This window comes from Triticum urartu, chromosome 3 (genome assembly GCF_003073215.2).
Source record: "Triticum urartu cultivar G1812 chromosome 3, Tu2.1, whole genome shotgun sequence".
Lineage (NCBI taxonomy): Eukaryota > Viridiplantae > Streptophyta > Magnoliopsida > Poales > Poaceae > Triticum > Triticum urartu.
In genome coordinates, this window is record NC_053024.1 from 218,165,208 (window position 1) to 218,190,348 (window position 25,141).

Genomic DNA, 25,141 nt, shown 5'->3' on the forward strand with positions numbered 1-25,141 from the left:
CCGAGTGGGAGGTTTGCTCTCCACTCGGTAGGATTTTTTTTTGCAAACTTAGGCGAAACGGATTCACAGCTAAGCCACCCACTGGGGGATTTCGTACGCAAACAAAAGTGACAGCAATTGCAGGAAGAACTGGGACACTCTTGTCTTTGATAAAAATAAACTACAGAAGTTTTCCTTATTACACCTCATCCGAGTGAAAATTCAAGTCTAAAATGGGCGGAGTAGTTCCGCATTCCAAGCTCGTGGCTCGTCGATCTGGCGATCAACGTTGTAGAGATGATATGCTCCATTGTGGAGGACTCTGGTGACGATGAAGGGGCCTTCCCAAGTAGGAGCAAGTTTTTGTGGTTTCTGTTGATCCACTCGGAGGACTAAATCTCCTTCTTGGAAGGCTCGGCTCTTCACATTTCTGGCATGGAATCGACGCAAGTCTTGCTGATAGATGGTCGATCTGATCATAGCCATTTCCCTCTCCTCCTCTAGGAGGTCGACCGCGTCTTGCCGGGCTTGCTCTGCTTCATCCTCGTTATAAAGCTCGACTCTGGGGGCGTTGTGAAGTAGATCGCTCGGCAGGACGGCTTCGGCTCTGTAGACCAAAGAGAATGGCGTTCTTCCAGTCGACCGGTTCGGGGTGGTCCTTAGTCCCCACAAAACTGACGGAAGCTCGTCGACCCAAGCGCCTACTGCGTTCTTGAGATCAGGCATCAGTCGAGGCTTCAGTCCTTTGAGAATCAGACCATTTGCTCTTTCAGCTTGTCCATTCGACTGGGGATGCGTGACCGACGCGTAGTCGACTCGTGTGCCTTGAGAGGCACAAAAAGCTCTGAACTTGTCTGAATCGAAGTTTGACCCATTGTTAGTGATGATGCTATGCGGGACTCCATATCTGAATTTCAACTCTCTGATGAAACTGATAGCACTGCTAGCACCAAGATTTTTGATAGGCTTGGCTTCAATCCATTTGGTGAACTTGTCGACTGCCACAAGCACATGTGTGAATCCGCTCCTGCCTGTTCTCAGTGGACCAACCATGTCTAGTCCCCAAACAGCGAAGGGCCAGACGAGTGGAATGGTCTTCAGAGCTGATGCTGGCTTGTGCGACATGTTGGAGTAGAACTGGCAGCCTTCACACCTGTCGACTATCTCTTTCGCCATTTCGTTTGCCCTGGGCCAGTAAAAACCCGCTCGGTATGCTTTGGCCACGATGGTCCGAGAGGACGCATGGTGACCACAGGTCCCCGAGTGGGTATCATCAAGGATTATCTGACCTTCTTCTGGCGTTATGCACTTCTGACTGATTCCAGTTGCGCTTTCTCTATACAACTGTCCTTTTATGACTGTGAAAGCTTTAGATCGACGGACGATCTGTCGAGCCTCTTCTTCATCCTCTGGAAGTTATTTCCTCAAGATATACGCGATGTATGGTATCGTCCAGTCGGGAGTGATTGCCAAGACCTCCATGACTAGGTCGACCACAGCAGGAATTTCGACTTCAGTCGGATCTGTGGCACTTTTCGGTTGCGGGGCTTGTTCTGTAAAAGGATCCTCTTGGACTGACGGCGAGCGGATGTGCTCCAAAAACACATTGCTGGGAATGGCTTCTCTCTTGGAGCCTATCTTTGCTAGATCATCAGCTGCTTGATTTTTCAGTCGGGGGATGTGATGAAGCTCTAACCCCTCGAATTTCTTTTCTAGCTTTCTTACTGCGTTGCAGTAGCCAGTCATAGCTGGGCTTCTGACATCCCACTCCTTCATCACCTGATTAACCACCAAATCTGAGTCGCCGTAGACCATGAGGCGCCGGACGACGAGTGAAATGGCCATGCGCAACCCATACAAGAGTGCTTCGTATTCTACTTCATTATTGGAGGAATCGAAGTGAATCTGGAGAACATATCTGAGCTTATCTCCTCGGGGGGAGACCAATACTACCCCAGCACCGGAACCATTCAGCATCTTAGATCCATCGAAGAACATGGTCCAGTGCTCCGAGTGAACTTGAGTCAGAAGCTGCTGTTCAATCCACTCGGCGACGAAATCTGCAATTGCTTGGGACTTGATAGCCTTCTTTGCTTCAAACTTGATATCTAGGGAAGGAGTTCAATTCCCCACTTCGCCACTCGACCAGTTGCATCTCTGTTGTGCAAAATCTCTGACAGTGGAGCGTCGGTGACGACTGTAATGGAATGGTCAGAGAAGTAGTGTGCAACCTTCTTCGTGGTCATGTAAATCCCATATACAAGCTTCTGGTAATGGGGATATCTTTGCTTCGAAGGGGTCAAAACTTCAGACACATAATATACTGGGCGATGAACTCTGAAGGCCTTTCCTTCTTCTTCCCGCTCGACCGTAAGTACTGTACTGATAACTTGTCCCGTGGCCGCAATGTAAAGCAGCAGAGGCTCTTTACTGATTGGGGCAGCAAGCACCGGCTGGGTGGAGAGCAGAGCTTTGAGCTCTGCGAACGCTGCATCAGCTTCTGGAGTCCACTGGAACTTGTCAGACTTCTTCATCAGTCGGTAAAGAAGCAACGCCTTTTCACCGAGACGAGAAATGAATCGACTTAGAGCAGCCAAGCAACCTGTAAGCTTCTGGACATCGTGTACACGCACAGGGCGCTTCATCCGGAATATGGTGCCAACTTTCTCGGGATTGGCGTTGATTCCTCATTCGGAAACGAGAAAACCGAGTACCTTTCCACCTGGAACTCCGAACGTGCACTTTGATGGATTGAGCTTGATATCATATCTCCTGAGGTTAGCAAAGGTTTCGGCAAGGTCAGTCAGTAGGTCGGAACCTTTCCGTGACTTAACCAAAATATCATCCATGTATGCTTCTACGTTCCGACTGATCTGAGTGAGCAAACACTTATGAATCATCCTCATGAACGTGGCTCCAGCATTCTTGAGGCCGAAGGGCATGGTGATGTAACAGAAGCACCCGAATGGGGTGATGAAAGCCGTTTTGATCTCGTCGGGTCCATACAAACGGATCTGATGGTACCCTGAATAAGCATCTAGAAAAGACAAACGCTCACACCCCGCGGTCGAGTCGACTACCTGGTCGATGCGGGGGAGAGGGAAATGACCTTTCGGGCAGGCCCGTTTGATATGTTTAAAGTCAATGCACATGCAAAGTGACTTGTCCTTCTTGGGGACCATGACAACATTGGCGAGCCACTCGGAGTGGTAAATCTCTCGGATGAACTCCGCTGCTAAGAGCCGAGCCACCTCCTCGCCAATAGCTTTTCTCTTCTGGACGGCGGACCACTGAAGATGTTCTTTCACAGGCTTGAACTTCGGGTCGACTCGTAGACGGTGCTCAGCCAGCCCCCTGGGAACTCCAGGCATGTCAGAAGGCTTCCATGCGAAGACGTCCCAGTTCTCACGGAGGAACTGGATGAGCGCTTCTTCCTATTTGGAGTCGAGCGTCGTTGAGATGTGAGTCGGAGCAGCATCGGGGTCGGACGGGTGAATGTGAACTGGCTTAGTTTCACCGGATGACTGAAAAGCTGATTCTGAAGCTGGCTTCTTGGCTCGCAGCAATTCACTCGGATCAGCAGTCTTCTGGTACTCTTGCAGTTCGACTACCGACATCTGAGCATCAGCGATCTTTGATCCTTTCTGAAAACACTCCTCTGCTTTCTTCCGATTGCCTGTAACGGTGATCACACCTTTGGGGCCGGGCATCTTCAACTTGAGATACACGTAGCACGGTCGAGCCATGAAGCGTGCATAAGCTGGCCGGCCCAGAATAGCATGATAAGCACTTTGGAAGTCCACAACCTCAAATGTCAACTTTTCCTTACGGTAATTCTTTGAATCACCGAAAACCACATCGAGAGCAATCTGGCCGAGTGACTCGGCTTTCTTTCCAGGAATGACTCCATGGAAACTCATGTTGCTGGCACTGAGCCTGGACATCGGAATGCCCATCCATTTCAACGTTTCTGCATACAGTATGTTCAGGCCGCTGCCACCATCCATCAGGACTTTGGTCAGTCGAGTGCCTTCGACAATTGGATCGACCACCAGAGCTTGCCTCCCAGGGGTGGCAATGTGCGCATGGTGATCGGACTGGTCGAACATGACGGCAGTCTGAGACCACTTCAGGTAGCTGGGTGTTGCCGGGGCAACCATATTCACTTCACGGTTAATGACTTTCAGTCGACTTTTGCTTTCGACATCAGCAAAAATCATCAAGGTGGAATTGACTTGGGGGTATCCATCGTCACTATCTTCTTTGTCCTCGACTCTGTCTGACTCTTTTTCCTTGTCTTTGGACTGCTTGCCCTGAAACTGCTGGATCAAGAGCCGGCACTGTCGAGTGGTATGCTTTGGGTAAATAAGGTTACCCTCTTCATCTTTCTTCATGTGGATGTGACATGGCAGATCCAAAACATCATTTCCATCTTGATCCTTGACTTTCTTGGGGTTCCAGGGCCCCTTGGGTTTTCCCTTGAATTTTCCCTGGGTCACGGCCAGGGCCTCCCCAGGAGCGGCTGGCTCGGCCTTCCGCTTCTGCTTCCGACTGGAATTGCCTCCGGTTTCCTGGGCGACTGCTTTCTGCTTGCCACTCCGGAGTCGATGTTCATCTTCTCCGTTAGCGTATTTGGTGGCAATTTCCATCATCCGATTCAGAGACATTTCTCCGGTCCGACCGAACTTCAGGTTCAAATCTCTGTTCTTGACGCCTTCTTTAAAGGCACAAACTGCTTGGTGATCTGGTACATTCTCAACCGTGTGATGCAAAGTGATCCACCTCTAGATGTAATCACTCAGAGTTTCACTCGGTTTCTGCACGCAGGACCGCAATTCTGTAAGGCCTGCCGGTCACTTGCATGTTCCTTCAAAGGTTGTGACAAACACTTGAGAGAGATCCTCCCAAGTGTAGATGTTGCTGGGTGCTAACTGATTCAGCCACGCTTTGGCTGAGCCCTCTAACAGGAGAGGCAAATGCTTCATAGCCACCTCATCATTGCCGCCACCAATCTAGACAGCCACTCGGTAGTCTTCGAGCCAAGTGTCAGGTTTGGATTCATCGGTGAACTTGCTGACTCCAGTCGCCAGCCTGAAGTTGGGAGGAATCACTGCGGCTCTGATGGCTCGACTGAAACACTCTGGCCCCGAAGCATGTACTCTGCTGCTGGCAGGCGCATCTCTGTTGTGGCCTTCTCGATGAGCTCTGTTCCTGTCAACCAAACCTTGAACGAGGATGGATCTCGCATCAAAGCCTGGGTCCCTGGGGTCGACTGGAATCCTCTGCCCAACACTATGAGGGCGTCTGTCATCTTGCCGTCGAGGCGCATACGACCCACTCCTCGGGGGAGGGGTTGGCACTCGACGTCGATCATCACGATCGAATCGGTGATCATACTACTCATTCCTCCTGTACTGATCATGCCGGTCACCACGTCCCTCACGCCTCGAGGGCGATCTCGGGCTGTGAGCCGACTGGACTGTATCTGTTGCAACGGATCGACTGTGGATCCTATTCCGCGACTGAGAAACGGCGGAATTCTGGTTTCCCGCCGCCCGGAGCAACGCTCTGATTTGCAACAAGCCCCTGCCAGCCTCCGACTGGGAGGGCTGAATCGATTCCGCTATACGGGCCGCGGCTGCCAAATTCTGAACTGGGGTTCGATATACCTGCATAGGCAGGAAGAGCTGACGTCAACTGGACTCGGGGGCCCGCTGACGCGCTTGCTCGTCGAGTATTCCCTGGAGATTCTCCAGTCGAGTGCGCTCGGCCAAGTTAGCCAAGCGCGCGTCCTCCAAGGCCCGGGCCTCGGGGGTTTCTCCGACGATAGGAGTGTGGAGTGCATCCATGTTCCGGCGGCGAAGCTCCTCTCGCTGCACTGACGTGAGAGGTTCGGGGAGATATTCATCGTGGGGATGCGACGGGTCGCCTCCACCCGCGCCTCCATCGGTGCGAGGGAAACTGGGAGGACTGTGTGTTCCATCGACCGCCAGAACCTCAGCCGCCGGGTCGCTGCTGTCGCACTCGGATGCGGTCCCCGCGAAGCCAGTCAACAGGTCGAACAGGCCGTAGAGGGATTCGTCGGGCTCGATTGCCGCGACTTGCGGGGCTGCCAACTGGCGGGCCACGGCATGCCTCACCCACCTCTGAAGTCTCGACCGGCCGGAGCGCTTGCGCCGGTGGGAGACAGGGCGGGAAGATGACACAGGAGCCGACCGATACTGGGTCGATGGCTGCCGCAGGAGGACGCCACGAACACATGCGCGGAAGTGCGTCACGCCGCGGACGGGGAGGGCGTCGATGTCGAGTGGGGTCTCCTGAAGCCAAGCGGAGTTGTCGGTGATGAACGTGAGTGCGCCGAGACGGATCTCGCGGCCCTCCACCAAATCTCCGCATGAAAACATGATCAAAGGGATCGGAAAAATCACAACTTCTCCAACTAGGCGCTGAGACTCCTGCCCCACGGTGGGCGCCAACTGTCGTGGTTCTAACTCTGACAGTGAGGTAGGGGGGTATGTATGGAGAGGCTAGATCTCAGCTATGGAGAAGTTGTGGATACACCAGGATGTACGAGTTCAGGCCCTTCGCGGAGGAAGTAACAGCCCTACGTCTCGGTGCCCGGAGGCGGTCGACTGGATTACGCGTGTGTGAATTACAGGGGTGCCAACCCTTCATACTGAGGAGGGGGGTGGCTTATATAGAGTTCGCCGGCCGTCTCCTCCCCTCAGTGATGCAGGGTTTAAGGTACATTTAAGGTTGGGTGTTACTGGTAACGCCCCTAATAAAGTGCTATAATGACCATAAAGACTACTTAGTAGCCGACCGTTTGCCTGCGGAGTGACTTTAGGTCTCCTGGCAGTCGAGTGGTTGGCTTCATGGTCGAGTGATAGCTTCTTGGTCGAGTGTCTTGAACCCGTCGAGTGGGATACCTTCAAGTCGATTGAAAGGTGACTTCTTCTAGGGATGTCCTTGGGTAGGGCTCTTTGGACAGGTCCGTGCCCCTACCCTAGGTACATAGCTTCATCACCTGGCGCACCAAATGTCGGATAATGGGTTCCGCAAAAACCCCTTAAGGTTCGAACACTGGGGCGCGCGCGAAGATCTCCCCCCTATCGATCTGCATCCTGACTTAGCTAAGATCTCACGAACTAACTCGACGAACTCGCAACACAAAGGACACAAGATTTATACTGGTTCAGGCCACCGCTGTGGTGTAATACCCTACTCCAGTGTGGTGGTGGTGGATTGCCTCTTGGGCTGAGGATGAACAGTACAAGGGGAAGAACAACCTCCTGAGGTTGAGGTATTCTTGTGCTTGGTGAACTGGTTGTTGTTCGGGTGGATTCGAGACGAGTTCTCTTCCCCCTGCTATGGTGGCTAATCCTATTTATAGAGGCCATGGTCCTCTCCCCAAATATTGAGCGGGAAGGGAGCCAACAATGGCCAATTCGAAAGGGGACAGCTAGTACAAGCTATCCTGACAAAAGCAGTCTTCGCCTGCCAAAGGCTATGGTGGTGACGCCGTCTTGGGCTCCACGGTGACCTCTGTCTTGCCGTCCTTCTGGTCTTGGTCTCATTGCACCAATATGGCAACCTTTTCTTGATGCCTCGGTACTCCGCGCCTGCGTTTTCCCCCTTAGCACCAAAGAGGAAACAAGGACGATGCGCGCGCTGGCGTTCGCTTGGCGCCCGCCTAGTCTCGATCGTCAGGGCTTACGTCACACGAACCTCGCAAGGTTTGCTCGGCCTTGAAATCTCCGCCCCTCGCGAGCCATCCTAGTGAGGCCGCTCCTGAGGAGGTCTTGTGTCGTCCGCCTCGCGAGGTTTGGCCCCTCGTGAGGGTCTTGATTCCTTGTTGATGAAGATGGGCCGTACAAGCCTGCCAGCAAAGCCACACCGTGGGCCGCAGGCAAGCAAGTCTGGGGACCCCCGTTCCCGGAACACCGACACATACACTATATAGTAGTATAGATATATCCTTATATCATGATAAATGTTTATTATTCATACTAGAATTGTATTAACTGGAAACTTAGTACATGTGTGAATACATAGACAAACAAAGTGTCCCTAGTATGCCTCTACTTGACTATCTCGTTAATCAAAGATGGTTATGTTTCCTGACCATAGACATATGTTGTCATTTTATGAACGGGATTACATCATTAGAGAATGATGTGATGCACAAGACCCATCCGTTAGCTTAGCACTATGATCGTTTAGTTTATTGCTATTGCTTTCTCCATAACTTATACATGTTCATATGACTATGAGATTACTCCCCAATACGAGAGGAACACTTAGTGTGCTATCAAACGTCACAATGCAACTAGGTGATTATAAAGATGCTCGACAGGTGTCTCCGATGGTGCTTGTTGAGTTGGCATAGATCGAGATTAGGATTTGTCACTCCAATTGTCGGAGAGGTATCTCTGGGCCCTCTCGGTAATGCACATCACTATGAGCCTTGCAAGCAATGTGACTAATGAGTTAGTCATGGGATGATGCATTACGGGACGAGTAAAGAGACTTGCCGGTAACGAGATTGAACTAGGTATGATGATACCGACGATCGAATCTCGGGCAAGTAACATACCGATGGCAAGGGGAACAACGTATTTTGTTATGCGGTTTGACCGATAAAGATCTTCATAGAATATGTAGGAACCAATATGAGCATCCAGGTTCCGCTATTGGTTATTGACCGGAGATGAGTCTCGGTCATGTCTACATAGTTCTCGAACCCGTAGGGTCCGCATGCTTAACGTTCGATGACGATATGTATTGTGAGTTATGTGATTTGATGTACTGAATGTTGTTCGGAGTCCCGGATGTGATCACAGACATGACGAGGAGTCTCAAAATGGTCGAGACATGAGGATTCATATATTGGAAGGCTACATTCGGACATCAGAAATGTTCCGAGTAATTCGGGTATTTTTCGGAGAACCGGGGAGTTACGAGAATTCACCAGGGGAAGTATTGGGCCTTATTGGGCTTCAGTGGAAAGGAGAGAAGGGCCACAAGGGGAGGCAGCGCGCCCCATGGGCTGGTCCGAATTGGACGAGGAGGGAGCGGCGCCCCCCTCTTTCCTTCTCCCTCTCCCTCTCCTTCCTTCTTCTCCTACCTGGACTAGGAAAGGGGGAAACCTACTCCTACTAGGAGTAGGAATCCCCCCTTTGGGCGCGCCCCTTGAGGCTGGCCCTCCTCCTCCTCCCCTCCTTTATATACGGGGGAGGGGGTACCCCATAGACACACAAGTTGATTTCTTAGCCATGTGCGGTGCCCCCTTCCATAGATTTCCACCTCGGTCATATTGTCGTAGTGCTTAGGCGAAGCCCTGTGTTGGTAACTTCATCATCACCGTCAACACACTGTCATGCTAACAAAACTCTCCCTCGGCCTCAGCTGGATATAGAGTTCGAGGGACATCACCGAGCTGAACGTGTGCAGATCGCGGAGGTGTCGTGCGTTCGGTACTTGATTGGTTGGATCGCGAAGACGTTCGACCACATAAACCGCGTTACTCAACTCTTTCGCTTTCGGTCTACGAGGGTATGTAGACACACTCTCCCCTCTCGTTTCTATGCATCTCCTAGATAGATCTTGCATGATCGTAGGAAATTTTTGGAAATACTGCGTTCCCCAACAAGTTTTGCCTCCGAACCTTTTACCTCAAGGGTAATGTCAACAATAATACTTTATGACCTACATCCGAGTGGATATATAAATATTCGGATCGCTCCAACACATAGTGCTTGCCAAAGGAAAAAGTGTAAAAAGGAAAGGTGATGATTTCCATGACTCTTGTATAAGGGTAGAAGGTAAAAGTAAAAGATATCCCCTTCGTAGATGGAAGCAGAGGTTGTCATGCGCCTTTATGGTTGGATGCACAAAATCTTAATGCAAAAGAACGTCACTTTATATTGCCGCTTGTGATAAAGACCCTTATTATGCAGTCTGTCGCTTTTATTTCTTCCATATCACAAGTTCATATGAAGCTTATTTTCTTCACACTAAGAGATCATACATATTTAGAGAGCAATTTTTATTGCTTGCACCGATGACAACTTACTTGAAGGATCTTACTCAATCCATAGGTAGGTATGGTGGACTTTCATGTCAAAACTGGTTTAAGGGATGTTTGGAAGCACAAGTAGTATCTCTACTTGGTGCAAAGAATTTGGCTAGCAAGAGAGGTAAAGGCAAGCTCAACATGTTGGAGGATCCATGACAATATAACTTCTATTCGGATATAAGAAAACATAACCCATTATGTTGTCTTCCTTGTCCAACCTCAACTTTTTAGCATGTCATATTTTAATGAGTGGTCACAATTACAAAAGATGTCCAAGATAGTATATTTATATGTGAAATCTCTCTTCCTTCAATATTCTTTCATGAATTGTTCAAATGACCAATACTATGTTAGCTAACTTTCAATATATTTAGCACCTATACTTATTATGTGTGAAGTCATTACTCCCCATGGGATAAGCATATGAAGCGTATATAATTTCAGTTCTATGATATTCACTTGATTCAACCATTTACTCATCGGATATAAGTGAAGCACATGAGTAAATGACAAACTAGTCCAAAAAGATATAAGTGAAGAACAATGAGTATTTAACTAGCCATGGGAGGACTCTCTCTCATTCAAGATTTCTGATCCAATGCTTTTATTAAAATATCAAGTAAAATGAAAATACGCTCCAAGCAAAACACATATCATGTGACGAATAAAAATATAGCTCCGAGTAAGGTATACCGATGGTTTTGAAGACGAAAGAGGGAATGCCCAAGCTTAGGCGCTTGAGTCTTCCTTGAATATTACCTTGGGGTGCCTTGGGCATCCCCAAGCTTAGGGTCTTTCCACTCCTTATTCTCCTCAAATCGATATCTCACCCAAAACATGAAAACTTCAATCGCACAAAACTTAACGGAACTTCGTGAGATGGGTTAGTATGACAAAGAGTAAATCATTCACTTTGGTACTGTCAAAGAAAAGATTCATAATTGTTCTCACACAATGCCTACTGTACCTTATCATTTCTACAAATTATATTGAGCAATATAAGCCATAGAAACTAGAAAACAAGCAAACTATGCATCGAAAACAAAATCTGCCAGAAACAGAATAGTATGTAATAATATGAACAACAACCATACTTCTGTCACTCCAAAAATTCTGAAAAATTAGGAAAACCTGGGCAATTTGTTTATTAATCTCTGGAAAAAGAATCACTATTTTATCACGCTTCTGTTAAAAATGAGAATTGTTTTCCTGAGCGCAAAAGTTTCTTTTTTTTGAGCAAGATCAAATCAACTATCACCGTAAGCCATCCCAAAGGTCTTACTTGACACTTCATTGAAACAAAAGCTATAAAACATGATTACTTTAGTAGCTTAATCATGTGAACACACAAAAATAGTAAGGATAAATATTGGGTTATCTCCCAACAAGCGCTTTTCTTTAATGCCTTTTTAGCTAGGCATGATATTCTAATGATACTCTTCCAAGCCAACTCCGATGATAATTTTATTCATAGTCCAAAAGATATAACTGAAGTTCATGGGGCATTCTACAATTAATATAGATTTAATAACATCCAAGCTCAAAATATATAAGTGAAGCACACGAAGCATTCTCTAAAGCCATGATCAAATGATTTAAGTGAAGCACAAAGAGGATTATACAAATCAATGAAGGGCTATCTCACACTAAGATGGAGCGTAACGGAAAAGAAAGGAAAAAAAATAAAATCAAAAGACACATATCATGTGAACAAAAAAAACAAAGGTATACCGATAATTTGTTGAAGAAGAAAGATGGGATGCCAACCGAGGCATCCCCAAGCTTAGATGCTTGAGTATCCTTTAAATATTTGCTTGGGGTGCCTTGGGCATCCCCAAGCTTGAACTCTTGCCTCCGTTTATTCTTTTCATATCAGTAACTCCTCGTTCTTCGAACGCTTCATCCACACAAAACTCAAGAAAAACCTTATGAGATTCGTTAGTATAATAAAACAAATGACTACCTTTAGATATTGTTGTAAACTCATTCCAATTTCATATTAGCATTATATCTACTATATTCTAACTTCACCATGGTTCATACCCCCCGATACAACCCATGGATTCATCAAAATAAGCGAACAACACATAGAAAACAAAATCTATCTAAAACAGGACAGTCTATAGTAATCTAGAACTTTCGTATACTTCTGTAACTTCAAAAACTCTAAAAAAATTAGGATAGTCTGAACAATTTGCAATGCAGTACTATGTCAAAATTTCTAGATTTTATCATTCTCCAGTAAAAATGTAAATTGAAAGATTACAACAAAAGTTTCTGTTTTTCTACTCGCACACCAAACAAGAAATTTAAGCATCCTGAAGCCAAACCATGACCCATTATTTTTATAATACAATGGATATATACAAGGGGATACTTATTTTTGAGAAACTTCCATGAAAAATTCTACATTGTATCCATGAGCATGAACACAAGTGTTCAAGGTCGATCCTCACTTCTCCAATGCACAACCTTCCAATAACTTCTCTTTTTGAAAAAAGTTTTTTGGAATAAGAGGCAAGTATATTTTTTTTCTTTGTTTCACCCGCAACTAAACAAAAACAAAAGGGACAACAAAATCTACTTAGTGAAGTCAGCAAACAAGCATACATGAGAATACCAACCCCACGCTACTGCTCCCCGGCAACGGCGCCAGAAAAGAGCTTGATAATCCCCAAGTGCAAGGAATCATCATAGCAATTCCCAAAGGTGGAAGTGATAAGTATGGAGTGTCGAACCCACAAGGAGCTAAAGGTAAGATCAATATGCTCTCAAGTCCTATCTGCCACTGATACGACTCTACGTACACCAAACATTTGCTTCCAACTAGAAACGAGAAATAAAACTACGTTGTGGGTATGAAGAGGATAACTTTGAATGAGATCGGAGAGCTAAAATATAGAAGTAGGTGCTGTTAACATAAATTAAGAATATATTACTATATATTATAAATAGTGAGTGAGGAATAATGATGGGTCGGTGTGCGGAATTCTCCTTGGCAATTGTTAACAAGATTGGTAATCATTATTGCAATTTCATATGAGGGAGAGGCATAAGCTAACATACTTTCTCTTCTTGGATCATATGCACTTATGATTGGAACTCTAGCAAGCATCTACAACTACTAAAGATCATTAAGGTAAAACCCAACCATAGCATTAGAGTATCAAGTCCCCTTTATCCCATACGCAACAACCCCCTTACTCGGGTTTAAGCTTTTGTCACTCTAGCAAATCACTATAAGCGAATCATGAACGTATTGCAACACCCTACAGTGGGCATCCCTCACATGTGCACGGCATGGAAGGCACCATAGAATAGTACTAAAATAAAAATACAACTCAAACCAATCTAGATCATCAATCAACCCAACGACAACGGAAATCTACTCAAAACATCATAGGATGGTAACACATCATTGGATCATAATATGTGGCATAAAGCACCATGTTCAAGTGGGTGATTACAGTAGGGTGCGGGAGAGTGGACCACGTAAAAGAGATGAGGATGGTGATTATGATGGTGATGTTGATGAAGACGATCACCGCGGCGATGATTCCCTCGATGGCACTCCAGTGCTACCAAGAGAGAGGGGGAGAGGTCCCCCCCTTGTGCTTCCTACTCCATGGTATCCCCCTAGATGGGGATAGGTTCTCCCTCTAGTCCTTGACCTCCATGGCGATGATGGCCCCCTCTGGGATCCTCCTCCATGGCCTCCGGTGATGATGGCCCCCTCCGGCAGGGTGCCAAAGAGGGCCTAGATTGATTTTTCGTGGCTACAAAGGCTTGCGGCGACGGAACTCCTGATCTCCCTTCTGTTCTAGGGTTTTCTTGATTTCTAGGAGGAGTTGGCGTCAGTTTCACGTCAGGGGGGCCCACGAGGTGGTCACAATTGCGAGGGGCACGCCCTAGGGGGGCGCCCGCACCCTTGTGGTGGCCCCGGGATTCCTTTTCCGTATCTTTTTCTTCCCGTATTTTTCATACTTTCCAGAAAAAATCTCTGGTAATTTTCCGCTCGTTCCGAGGACTTCTATTTCTGCACAAAAACAACACCACGGTAGTTCTGCTGAAAACAGCATCAGTCCGGGTTAGTTCTAATCAAATCATACCAAAATCATATGGACTTTTTGTAAAAATGGTATGAATACTTCATATATTATAGATACGTTGGAGACGTATCAGGATCCACGTGACCTTTACCGGAGGGTGACTACTCTTGCGGTTGCTCTCCACGACCATGGAAGCAAGGATACGGACCACACTTGGATCAAGTGCAAGTTTGTCAAGGCCATCGTGCCCTTCAACAAGGCCATGTCTTATGTGATTCATCAAAGGCCGGACTTTCAGTCCTTAACCCCAAGTTAAGTGTTGGATGAGTTTATTGCCGTGAACATCATGAACAAGACCACCGACAATGCTCTTGCTCGGGTCCGGTCAAAGAAAAGCACTCCCACTCTTGCTTTGAAGGTTAGGGCCATTCTAAAAAGAAGAAGAGGAAGAAGAATATTAGTGTGGCCCCAATGACACCAAATATGCTTACCATGAGCACATGGCCTTGCGTCAAGGCAATTTTGGAGCAACAAAAGGAACTCAAGGCCCAACTTCACCAAGAACAACTCAAGTGGGTCTAAGAACAAGCAACGTGTAAGAACTTGCTACAATTGTGGCAATGTGAGTCACTTTGTGGTGGATTGCCCCTACAAGAAGAGGGAAGACAATGGTGGCAAACTCATTCAGAAAGATAAAGCCAAGTCCTTCCCTAGCAAGAACAACTTCACCAAGAAGACTCCTCCAAAGGGCTTAGTGGCACATGAAGAGTACCCCTCCGATGATCAGGAGGAGGATACAAGTGGAGAAGGGATGGCTACAACAACCATTGTCATTGCTACATCTTCTCCCTCCAAGGTGTCTCTCTTCGGCGCCCCCAACGAAAACACCATTGCCAAGTGTCTCATGGCCAAAGGTATCAACAAGGTAACTCCTAACATCAAAACCACCATCATTAGTACCCCTTCATTTTTAGATTGTGTTGATGATAGTGAGGTGGATAAAGTTGATGAGAATGAGTTCACCAAGTTTGTGAGCAAGCTCAAGGGTGAGTCCAAGAAGCACTTTGTTGCTCTCTTGGAACAACTTGGTGATGCCAATGATATCATTGACTCTCATGAGGATACTATCTCCAAGTTGGAGGAGCATAGTCGTGACTATGCCGATGAGATTGCAGATCTTTCCATTGCTCTAAAGGAAGATCAAGATCTTCGTTTGACTCTTGAGGAGTCACACAACGTCGATCATGCTAAATTGCAAAAAGATCTTGATCATGATATTGTTCTTACTCGTGTGCTTAAATCCGAGAAATCCGAACTTGGGGTTGGCCATGCTAGACTCAAGGAAGAGTTTGATATACTTGGCAAGGCTCACAAGGTCTTGAAGGGTGTTCATGCCTCTCTCAAAGAGTCTCATGATCAACTCCAAGTGAAGCTAACCAAGGAGATTTCCACTTGTCCTCCTTTCGTTCTAATTGATAATGCCCATGCTACTAACCCTTGTTGTGAGCATGTGCATCTTATGGAGGAAAATGCTAAGTTAAAAGAGCAACTTGATAAGGGCCTTGTGACTTGCATACAAGGAGAGAAGAACCTCAACGACCTTTTGAGCAATCAAAAGAAAGTTGTAGGAAAGAAAGGACTTGGGTTTGTACCCAAGTCAAAGAAGAAGAAAAAGAAGAACAAGACCAATCAATCTCTCCCACTAAAGGAGACCTTTGTCAAGGCGGGGTGAGGGTACTCATGAGAAGAAGAAGAACAAGGAAGTGGGTGGTAATGCCAAGAAGGGAAAAACTGCTCCCAACAATAAAGCCGGCGACTTTAACCCGTCTTATGTTTTATGCCGTGCTAGTGATGGGCATGTTTATGCCAAATTCGTTGGTTCTTACCATGAGTACATTGAATGGTCTATTTGGGTTCCTAAGACCCTTTTTTGCTAACATCAAAGGACCCATTCAAAAATGGGTACCTAAATCCAAGCATTGATCTCTTGTAGGAGTTTGCTTCTAGTGGAGTGTCATGGTTGCTTGATAGTGGAGCAACAAATCATATGACCGGGAGCAAGGACTTGGTGGTGGATGTGCATCCAATTCCATCTATGCCCACCCATGTCCAATTTGGTGGTGCCTCAACTTCTAAGGTACTGGGACTTGGCAAGGTGGCCACCTCTCAAGATTTAATTATTGAGAAGGTCATGCTTGTTGAGTCCCTTGCATATAATTTACTTTCCGTTCGTCAACTTGCACTTATGGGATTTTCAACATTCTTTGATCTTGATACCTTGGCCCTTTTGTGGGGCAAGACTCTTCAAGTAGCCTTTGTTGGGCATGTCGAGCATGGTCGAACTTTTCGGAACAACTCGCTAAGGTCGCGACTTTCCTAATGGCTAAACTTGATGTGGGTTGGCTTTGGCATTGCCAACTACCCCATGTCAATATAAGATCTTCGCAAAGTCTCCTCAAAGGTGACCATGTGCGTGGACTAACAAATGTGAGCTTTGCCAAAGATTGTGCTTGCAGTGCTTGTATCGAAGGAAAGCTTCATCAAACGGCTCACCGTCCATCGACTATCATCTACTCAAAGAGGCCCTTGGAGCTCCTTCACATGGATCTCTGATACGTCTCCAACGTGTCTATAATTTTTTATTGTTCCATGTTGTTATATTATCATTATTGGATGTTTTATAATCATTTTATATCATTTTTGGTACTAACTTATTGACATAGTGCCAAGTGCCAGTTATTTTTTTTTGCATATTTTGACATTGCAGGAAATCAACACCAAACAGATTTCAAATGCAGCGAAACTTTTTGTGGATTTTTTTGGACCAGAAGACATCCAATGGGCCGAAGAAGTGCCTGGGAGGTGCTCCGAGGGGAGCACAACCCACCAGGGCACGCATGGAGGCCCGGGCGCGCCCTGGTGGGTTGTGCCCACCTTGGGTGCCTCCCAACCGACTCTTTGCTCTATAAATACCCCAATATTGCAGAAACCCTAGGGTAGTCGATGAAAATCAATTCCAGCCACCGCAGAGTCCAGAACCACCAGATCCAAGCTAGACACCATCACGGAGGGGTTCATCATGCCCATTGGTGCCTCTCTGATGATGCGTGAGTAGTTCTTTGTAGACCTACGGGTCCGTAGTTAGTAGCTAGATGGCTTCCTCTCTCTCGTTTGATTCTCAATACAATGGTCTCTTAGAGATCCATATGATGTAATTCTTTTGTGGTGTGTTTTTTGGGATCCGATGAACTCTGAGCTTGGTTATAGCCTCGTATTTCTTCTCCGATATTTGAGTTTTGTTTGGCCAACTTGAACTATTTATCTTGCAATGGGAAGAGGTGCTTTGTGATGGGTTCGATCTTACGGTGTTTGATCCCAGTGACAAAAGGGGAAATGACACGTATGTATCGTTGCCATTAAGGATAACAAGATGGGTTCTATTTCTACATAAATAGATCTTGTCTACATCATGTCATCGTTCTTATTGCATTACTCTGTTTCTCCATGTACTTAATACACTAGATGCATGCTGGATAGCGGTCGATGTGTGGAGTAATAGTAGTAGATGCAGGTAGGAGTCTCTCTACTAATCTTGGACGTGATGCCTATATAATGATCATTGCCTGGATAACATCATGACTATTTGAAGTTCTATCAATTCCCAAACAGTAATTTGTTTACCCACCATTTGCTATTTTTCTCGTTCTACAACCCCCGAGTCTCTTCTTTAACATATTTGCCTTTGCGATCTATTTTCCTTTGCTTTTATTTTCAGATCTATTAAACCAAAAATACAAAAATACCTTGCTACACTTTATTTTATTTGGCATTCGATCTATCAATTATTACAACTCTCTCATGTCCATTTGCCAATTTCTGGCGCCGTTACCTGAAAGGGATTGACAACCCCTTTAACACGTCGGGTTACGAGTATTTGTTATTTGTGTGCAGGTGTTGTTTACGTAGTGTTGCTTGGTTCTCCTACTGGTTCGATAACCTTGGTCTCATCACTAAGGTAAATACCTACCGTTGTTGTGTTGCATCATCCCTTCCTCTTTGGGGAAATACCGACGTAGTTCTAGCAGACATCAAAAGAAATTTCTGGCGCTGTTGTCGGGGAGGATCATCAACATCTACCAGGTTCCTAATCAAAAATCACATCTCCTTGCAATTCACATTGTTTGCCATTTGCCTCTCGTTTGCCTCTCCCCCACTTCACAAAAATTTGCCATTTTATCCGCCCTCTTTTTCGTTCACTGTTTTCTTGCCGGATCTGTTTTTGAGTGCAATCTTGTTGCGTAGTCACAATGACTCAAGAGAACACCAAGTTGTGTGATTTCTCCAATACCAACAACAACAATTTTTTTGGCAATCCGATTGCTCCTCCCGCCACTACTATAGAGTCTTTTGATATTAATAACGCTTTACTGAACCTTGTTATGAAACATCAATTTTCTGGTACTCCTAATGAGGATGTCGCGTCCCATCTTAACACATTCGTGGGATTATGCGATATGCAAAATAAAAAAGATGTGGACAATGATGTTGTGAAGTTGAAATTATTTCCGTTTTCTTTGCGAGATCATGCAAAATTTTGGTTTTCTTTGTTGCCTCGCAATAGTATCGATTCTTGGAATAAGTGCAAAGATGCTTCCATTACTAAGTATTTTCCGCCCACAAAAAATATTTCCCTTGGAACCCAAATCATGAATTTCAAGAAACTTGAGCATGAGCATGTTTCACAATCTTGGGAAAGGATGAAAATGATGCTAAGGAATTTCCCAACTCATGGGTTAAATCTTTGGATGATCATAGAATTTTTTTTATGCGGGGTTGAATTTTGTTTCTCGTAATCTTTTAGATTCTGCCGCGGGTGGTACTTTTATGGAAACTACTTTGGGTGAAGCTACCAAATTGCTTGATAATATTATGGCAAATTATTCACAATGGCATACCGAAAGAGCTCCTACTAGTAAAAAAGTTAATTCGGTTGAAGAAATTTCTTCTTTGAGTGAAAAAGTTGATGCTCTTATGAAATTGGTTGCTAGTAAAAGTGCTCCTATTGATTTCAACGATATGCCTTAGTCTACTTTGATTGAGCAAAATAGTGATGCCGTAGATGTGAATTTTATCTCGCGAAACAATTTCAATAACAATGCTTATAGAGGTAATTTTATTCATAGGCCTTTTCCTAGTAATTCCTCTAATAATTATGGTAATTCCTATGGTAATACTTCTTACAATAATAATAGGAACACCTCTGATCTTGAGAATAATATTAAATAATTTATCAACACGCAAAAAGTTTTCAATAATACAATGGAAGAAAAGTTGAATAAGATTGATCATTTGTCTAGAAGTTTTGATAGAGTTTCTCATGATGTAGAAAATCTCAATATGAAATTTTTTGTGCCTAATGTTGAGGAATGAATTAAATCCCTTTATGTTTCTATGGATGAAAGTAAGAAAAGAACCACTATGCTTAGAGATAAAAGAGATTTTTTTAAAAAGCATTTTCTAGTGATTATTTTCATAAAAGTGATGAAGATCTTAAAAATGATTGGTGTTTCTTCTGTTTATTCCTTTTTTAGTAAAATTAAGATTGATGAAAAAAGTACTGAAGAAGAGTCAACTTTAGCTAGAAGGCATCCCGATAATTCGGAGGGTGAAAATCTTGTTGAGAAAATTGATAAAAGTGGGTTTGAAGAGCTCAAGACTTTAACTAGTGATGTTCCCACTCTTTTGGATTACAAAGACTTCAATTATGATAATTTATCTTTGATTGATTGTATTTCTTTGTTGCAATCCATGATGAATTCACCCCATGCTTATGAACAAAATAAAGCTTTTACTAAACATATTGTTGATGCTTTGATGAAATCTTTGGAAGAAAAATTGGAATTAGAAGTTTCAATTCCTAGAAAATTACATGATGAACAGGAACCTACTATCAAAGTCATTATTAAAAATTATGTGTGATTTGCTTTATGTGACTTGGGTGCTAGTGTTTCTACAATTCCGAAATCTTTATATGATGTGCTTGGTCTTACCGATATTAAAGAGTGTTCTTTAAATCTGCACTTGGCGGATTCTACTTTCAAAAAGTATATGGGAAGAATTAATGATGTTCTTATTCTTGCAAATAGGAATTATGTGCCCATAGATTTTATTTTTCTTGATATTGACTGCAATTCGTCTTGTCCAATTATTCTTGGTAGACCGTTTTTACGCACTATCGGTGTCGTGATTGATATGAAAGAAGGCAATATTAAGTTCCAATTTCCATTAAGTAAGGGCATGTAACACTTTCCTAGAACAAGAACTAGGCCACCATATTAATCAATCATGAGGGCATCTTATTGATCTAGGACCAAACATGACAAAACTTAGATTCTTGATTTATGCCTAGCTAAGGGCGTAAAACGATAGTGCTTGTTGGGAGGCCACCCAATGAATAAAATTTATTTTTTCTTTTTGCTATCTGTTATTGAGTGTTTGCAAAATTATGCTACTATTATAATTGTGTTTTTTTTAATTAGTGTTTGTGCCAAGTAGAGCCTTTAGGATCTTCGTGAGTGATAGTTGTTTGATCTTGCTAAAAAACACAAACTTTTGCGCTCACCAAAATAATTTTAGTTTTTAACCAGAGCATGATAAAATACCAATTCTTTTTGCAGAAGATTAATATATAAATTTCTCAAGTCGTCCTAATTTTTCAGAAATTTTTGGAGTTACGAAAGTATTCGAAATACCCAGATTGCTAAAAACTGTTCTGTTTTCGATAGATTCTGTTTTCTTTGCATTGTGTGCTTGTTTTGATGATTCTATGGTTTTCTTTCAAGATTTTTTGGCATAGAAAAGTTGGAATAAAGTAGATATAATGCAAGAATAAAATATGAATTGTTTTGCAACAACACTTATAGTAGTGATTTGTTTTCTTATACTAACGGATCTCACGAAGGTTTTGTTGAGTTTTGTGTGATTGAAGTTTTCAAGTTTTGGGTGATGTAACGATGGATGAAGGAATATGGAGTAAGAAGAGCCTAAGCTTGGGGATGCCCATGGCATCCCAAGCTATTATCCAAATATAAGCAAGCAACTAAGCTTGGGGATGCCCCGAGTGGCATCCCCTCTTTCTTCTAACGACCATCGGTATTTTACTCGAAGCTATATATTCGTCACATACTATGAGTTTTGCTTGGAGCATCTTGTATGATATGAGTCTTTGCTTGTTTTGATTTTTGTTTTAAGTCTTTATTCCTTGCTGGACACACCTATTTGAGAGATCCAAAATTATGCCATGACTTGTTAGAATTTATCTCTATGCTTCACTTATTTTTTTATGAGCTATGGAATTTCTCTAGTGCTTCACTTCTATCTTTTTGAGCACGGTGTGCTTTAGTATTTTTTTTTTTGAAGAAATGCTCTCTTGCTTCACTTAGATTTATTTTAGAGTTAGTAAAATTTTCAATAAATTCTCTCTTGCTTCACTTAAATTAATTTGAGAGAAAGAAAAACTATGCTCCTGATCTTCACTTATATTTGTTTGAGCTTATCAAAAGCAACACATGAAAATTAGTTCCAAAGTGATAGATATCCAAGAAGGATATAATAAAAAATTCATGAAGATCATTGGACAAAATAAACTTGATTCTTTGTAATAGTTTTGAGATATGATGATGTGATATGTGAGTCATGTTGATGAGTACTTATGCTTTAGTAAGAATATTGGTGTTAAGGTTTGTGATTCCCTATGCAAGCACGAAAGTCAATAGTCATGCAATGAAATTACATCCTACTTCTAGTGCATTATTCTGTGTTAATTATGCTCAATGCTCGCTTATGGGATTATTCGTTTCTTGGTTGATCGCTTCTCAACCTTTTGCTAGCCTTCATTTTGCACTAAGTATGATCACTACTTGTGCATCCAAAATCCTTTAAACCAGTTTTGGCACATGATTCCACTATACCTACCTATATGTGGTATTCTTTTGTCGTTCTAAGCAAATTTGTATGTGCCATCTCTAATTTTCAAAATAAATTTCTCTTTTGTGTGCTCGTACCGCTTGCGAGGCGGTGAGGGGTGGCCAATATTTCCCATGATATATGAGTTATTCTCATGATGAGTGTTTATTCACTTGTCATTGCACAAGAGTAAGGCAAAGATATTAGGGATGCCCAGTCCCGAAATGAAAAATGAATTTACTTTATGTTGTCAAATAATAAATTCCTTGGAAAGTGTTGGTATGGAGGGCACCTGTGGATACGGTTAGCCATGGAAAGTGAAAGTATGGTGGAAAAGGAATAAACTTTATTTTTTGTTTGGGAACCGCCTATGATATCTCTAGCATGGAAAGTGTTGGGAGCTCTATGTCATTTTCGTTGGTGGGAAAAGTATGCATCTCAAAATGTTTTTATCTCTCAATTTTCGCTTTGAGCTCTGGCACCTCTACAAATCCCTACTTCCCTCTGCGAAGGGCCTTTCTTTTACTTTATGCAATTTTTTTTATTTGAGTCTCCATCTTCTCTTATAAAGTACCAACTAGGGGGCACTATGATCGTACTTGAGCATTGTGTGTAGCTACTATGCGAGTGTGTTTTATGAATGTATCAATGATTGAGCATGATGGGCTAGGGATAACTTATTTTAGCATTGATATATTGAAAGACATGGTTGCTTGTTGATATGCTTGAGTATTTAAGTCTCATGTCAAAACTAGACTATTACTTTGAATCATATAAAAGTCCAAATGTCCATGCTATAAAGAAAAGAAAATAAGATGACATGTTAGGCAGCATTCCACATCAAAAATTCTGTTTTTATCATTTACCTACACGAGGACAAGCAGGAATTAAGCTGGGGGATGCTGATACGTCTCCAACATATCTATAATTTTTTATTTTTCCATGCTATTATATTATCATTCTTGGATGTTTTCAAATCATTTTATATCATTTTTTGGTACTAACCTATTGACATAGTGCCAAGTGCCAGTTGCTATTTTTGCATCTTTTTTACATCACAGGAAATCAATACCAAACGAAATCAAACGTAGAAAAACTTTTGTGGATTTTTTTGTACCAGAAGACATCCAATGGGCCGAAGAAGCGCGTGGGGGTGCTACGAGGGGAGCACAACCCACCAGGGAGTGCCTAGAGGCCCAGGTGCGCCCTGGTGGGTTGTGCCCACCTCGGGTGCCTCCCGAACCAAATCTTTGTACTATAAATACCAAAATATTCCATAAACCCTAGGGGAGTCGACGAAAATCAATTCCAACCACAGCAGAGTCCAGAACCACCAGATCCAATCTAGACACCATCACAGAGGGGTTCATCATGCCCATTGGTGCCTCTCTGATGATGCATGAGTAGTTGTTTGTAGACCTACGGGTCCGTAGTTAGTAGCTAGATGGCTTCCTCTCTCTCGTTTGATTCTCAATACAATGGTCTCTTAGAGATCCATATGATGTAATTCCTTTGCGGTGTGTTTGTTGGGATCCGATGAACTTTGGGTTTATGATCAGATCTATCTCTTTTTATCCATGAAAGCTATTTGAGTCTTCTTTGATCTCTTATATGCATGATTGCTTATAGCCTCATATTTCTTCTCCGATATTTGAGTTTTGTTTGGCCAACTTGATATATTTATCTTGCAATGGGAAGAGGTGCTTTGTGATGGGTTCGATCTTACGATGCTTGATCCCAGTGACAGAAGGGGAACCGACACATATGTATCATTGCCATTAAGGATAACAAGATGGGGTCTATTTGTACACAAATAGATCTTGTCTATATCATGTCATCGTTCTTATTGCATTACTCTGTTTCTCCATGAACTTAATACACTAGATGCATGCTGGATAGCGGTCGATGTGTGGAGTAATAGTAGTAGATGCAGGCAGGAGTCGGTATACTAATCTTGGACGTGATGCCTATATAATGATCATTGCCTGGATATCATCATGATTATTTGAAGTTCCATCAATTGCCCAACAATAATTTCTTTACCCACCGTTTGCTATTTTTCTCGAGAGAAGCCACTAGCGAAGTCTACGGCCCTGGGTCTCTTCTTTAATATCTTTGCCTTTGCGATCGATTTTTCTTTGCTTTTATTTTCAGATCTATTAAACCAAAAATACAAAAATACCTTGCTCCACTTTATTTTATTTGGCGTCCGATCTATCAATTATTACAACTCTCTCATGCCCGTTTGCCAATTTCAGGCGCCGTTACCCGAAAGGGATTGACAACCCCTTTAACACGTCGGGTTGCGAATATTTGTTATTTGTGTGCAGGTGTTGTTTACGTAGTGTTGCTTGGTTCTCCTACTGGTTCGATAACCTTGGTATCATCACTGAGGGAAATACCTACCATTGTTGTGCTGCATCATCCCTTCCCATTTGGGTAAATATAGACATAGTTCTAGCAGACATGAATCTCTTTGGTCCTCCATCCTTTGATAGTCTTGGTGGAAGAAAGTATTGCTTGGTGATTGTGGATGAATACTCAAGATACACATGGGTATAGTTCTTCAAGAGGAAGAGTGAGACTCAACAACCCATCATCAACTTTGCAAATGAAGCTCAACGTCAACATGAGGCAAAGATCTTGATGTTTAGAAGTGACAACGGCACCGAGTTCAAGAACTACACCTAGGATGAGTTTCTTATGATGAGGGGATCAAGCACCAATATGCCGCACCCTATACCCCTCAACAAAATGGTGTGGCGGAGAGGAAGAACCAGACGTTGATGGATGCAACAAGGACCATGATGGCAGAATTGAAGTCTCCGTACAACTTTTGGGCCGAAGCCATCAATACCGCATGTCATGCATCAAATAGGCTCTACCTCCTCAAAGGCTTGAACAAAACTCCATATGAGATACTTACCGGCAACAGGCCCAACCTCAAGTACTTCTGGGTTTCGGTTGTAAGTGTTTCATTCTCAAGAAAGTGTCTGTTTGTCTAAATTCAAACCAAGAGCTCAAGAGGGCATATTTGTTGGTTATGCTACAAACTCTCATGCTTACCGTG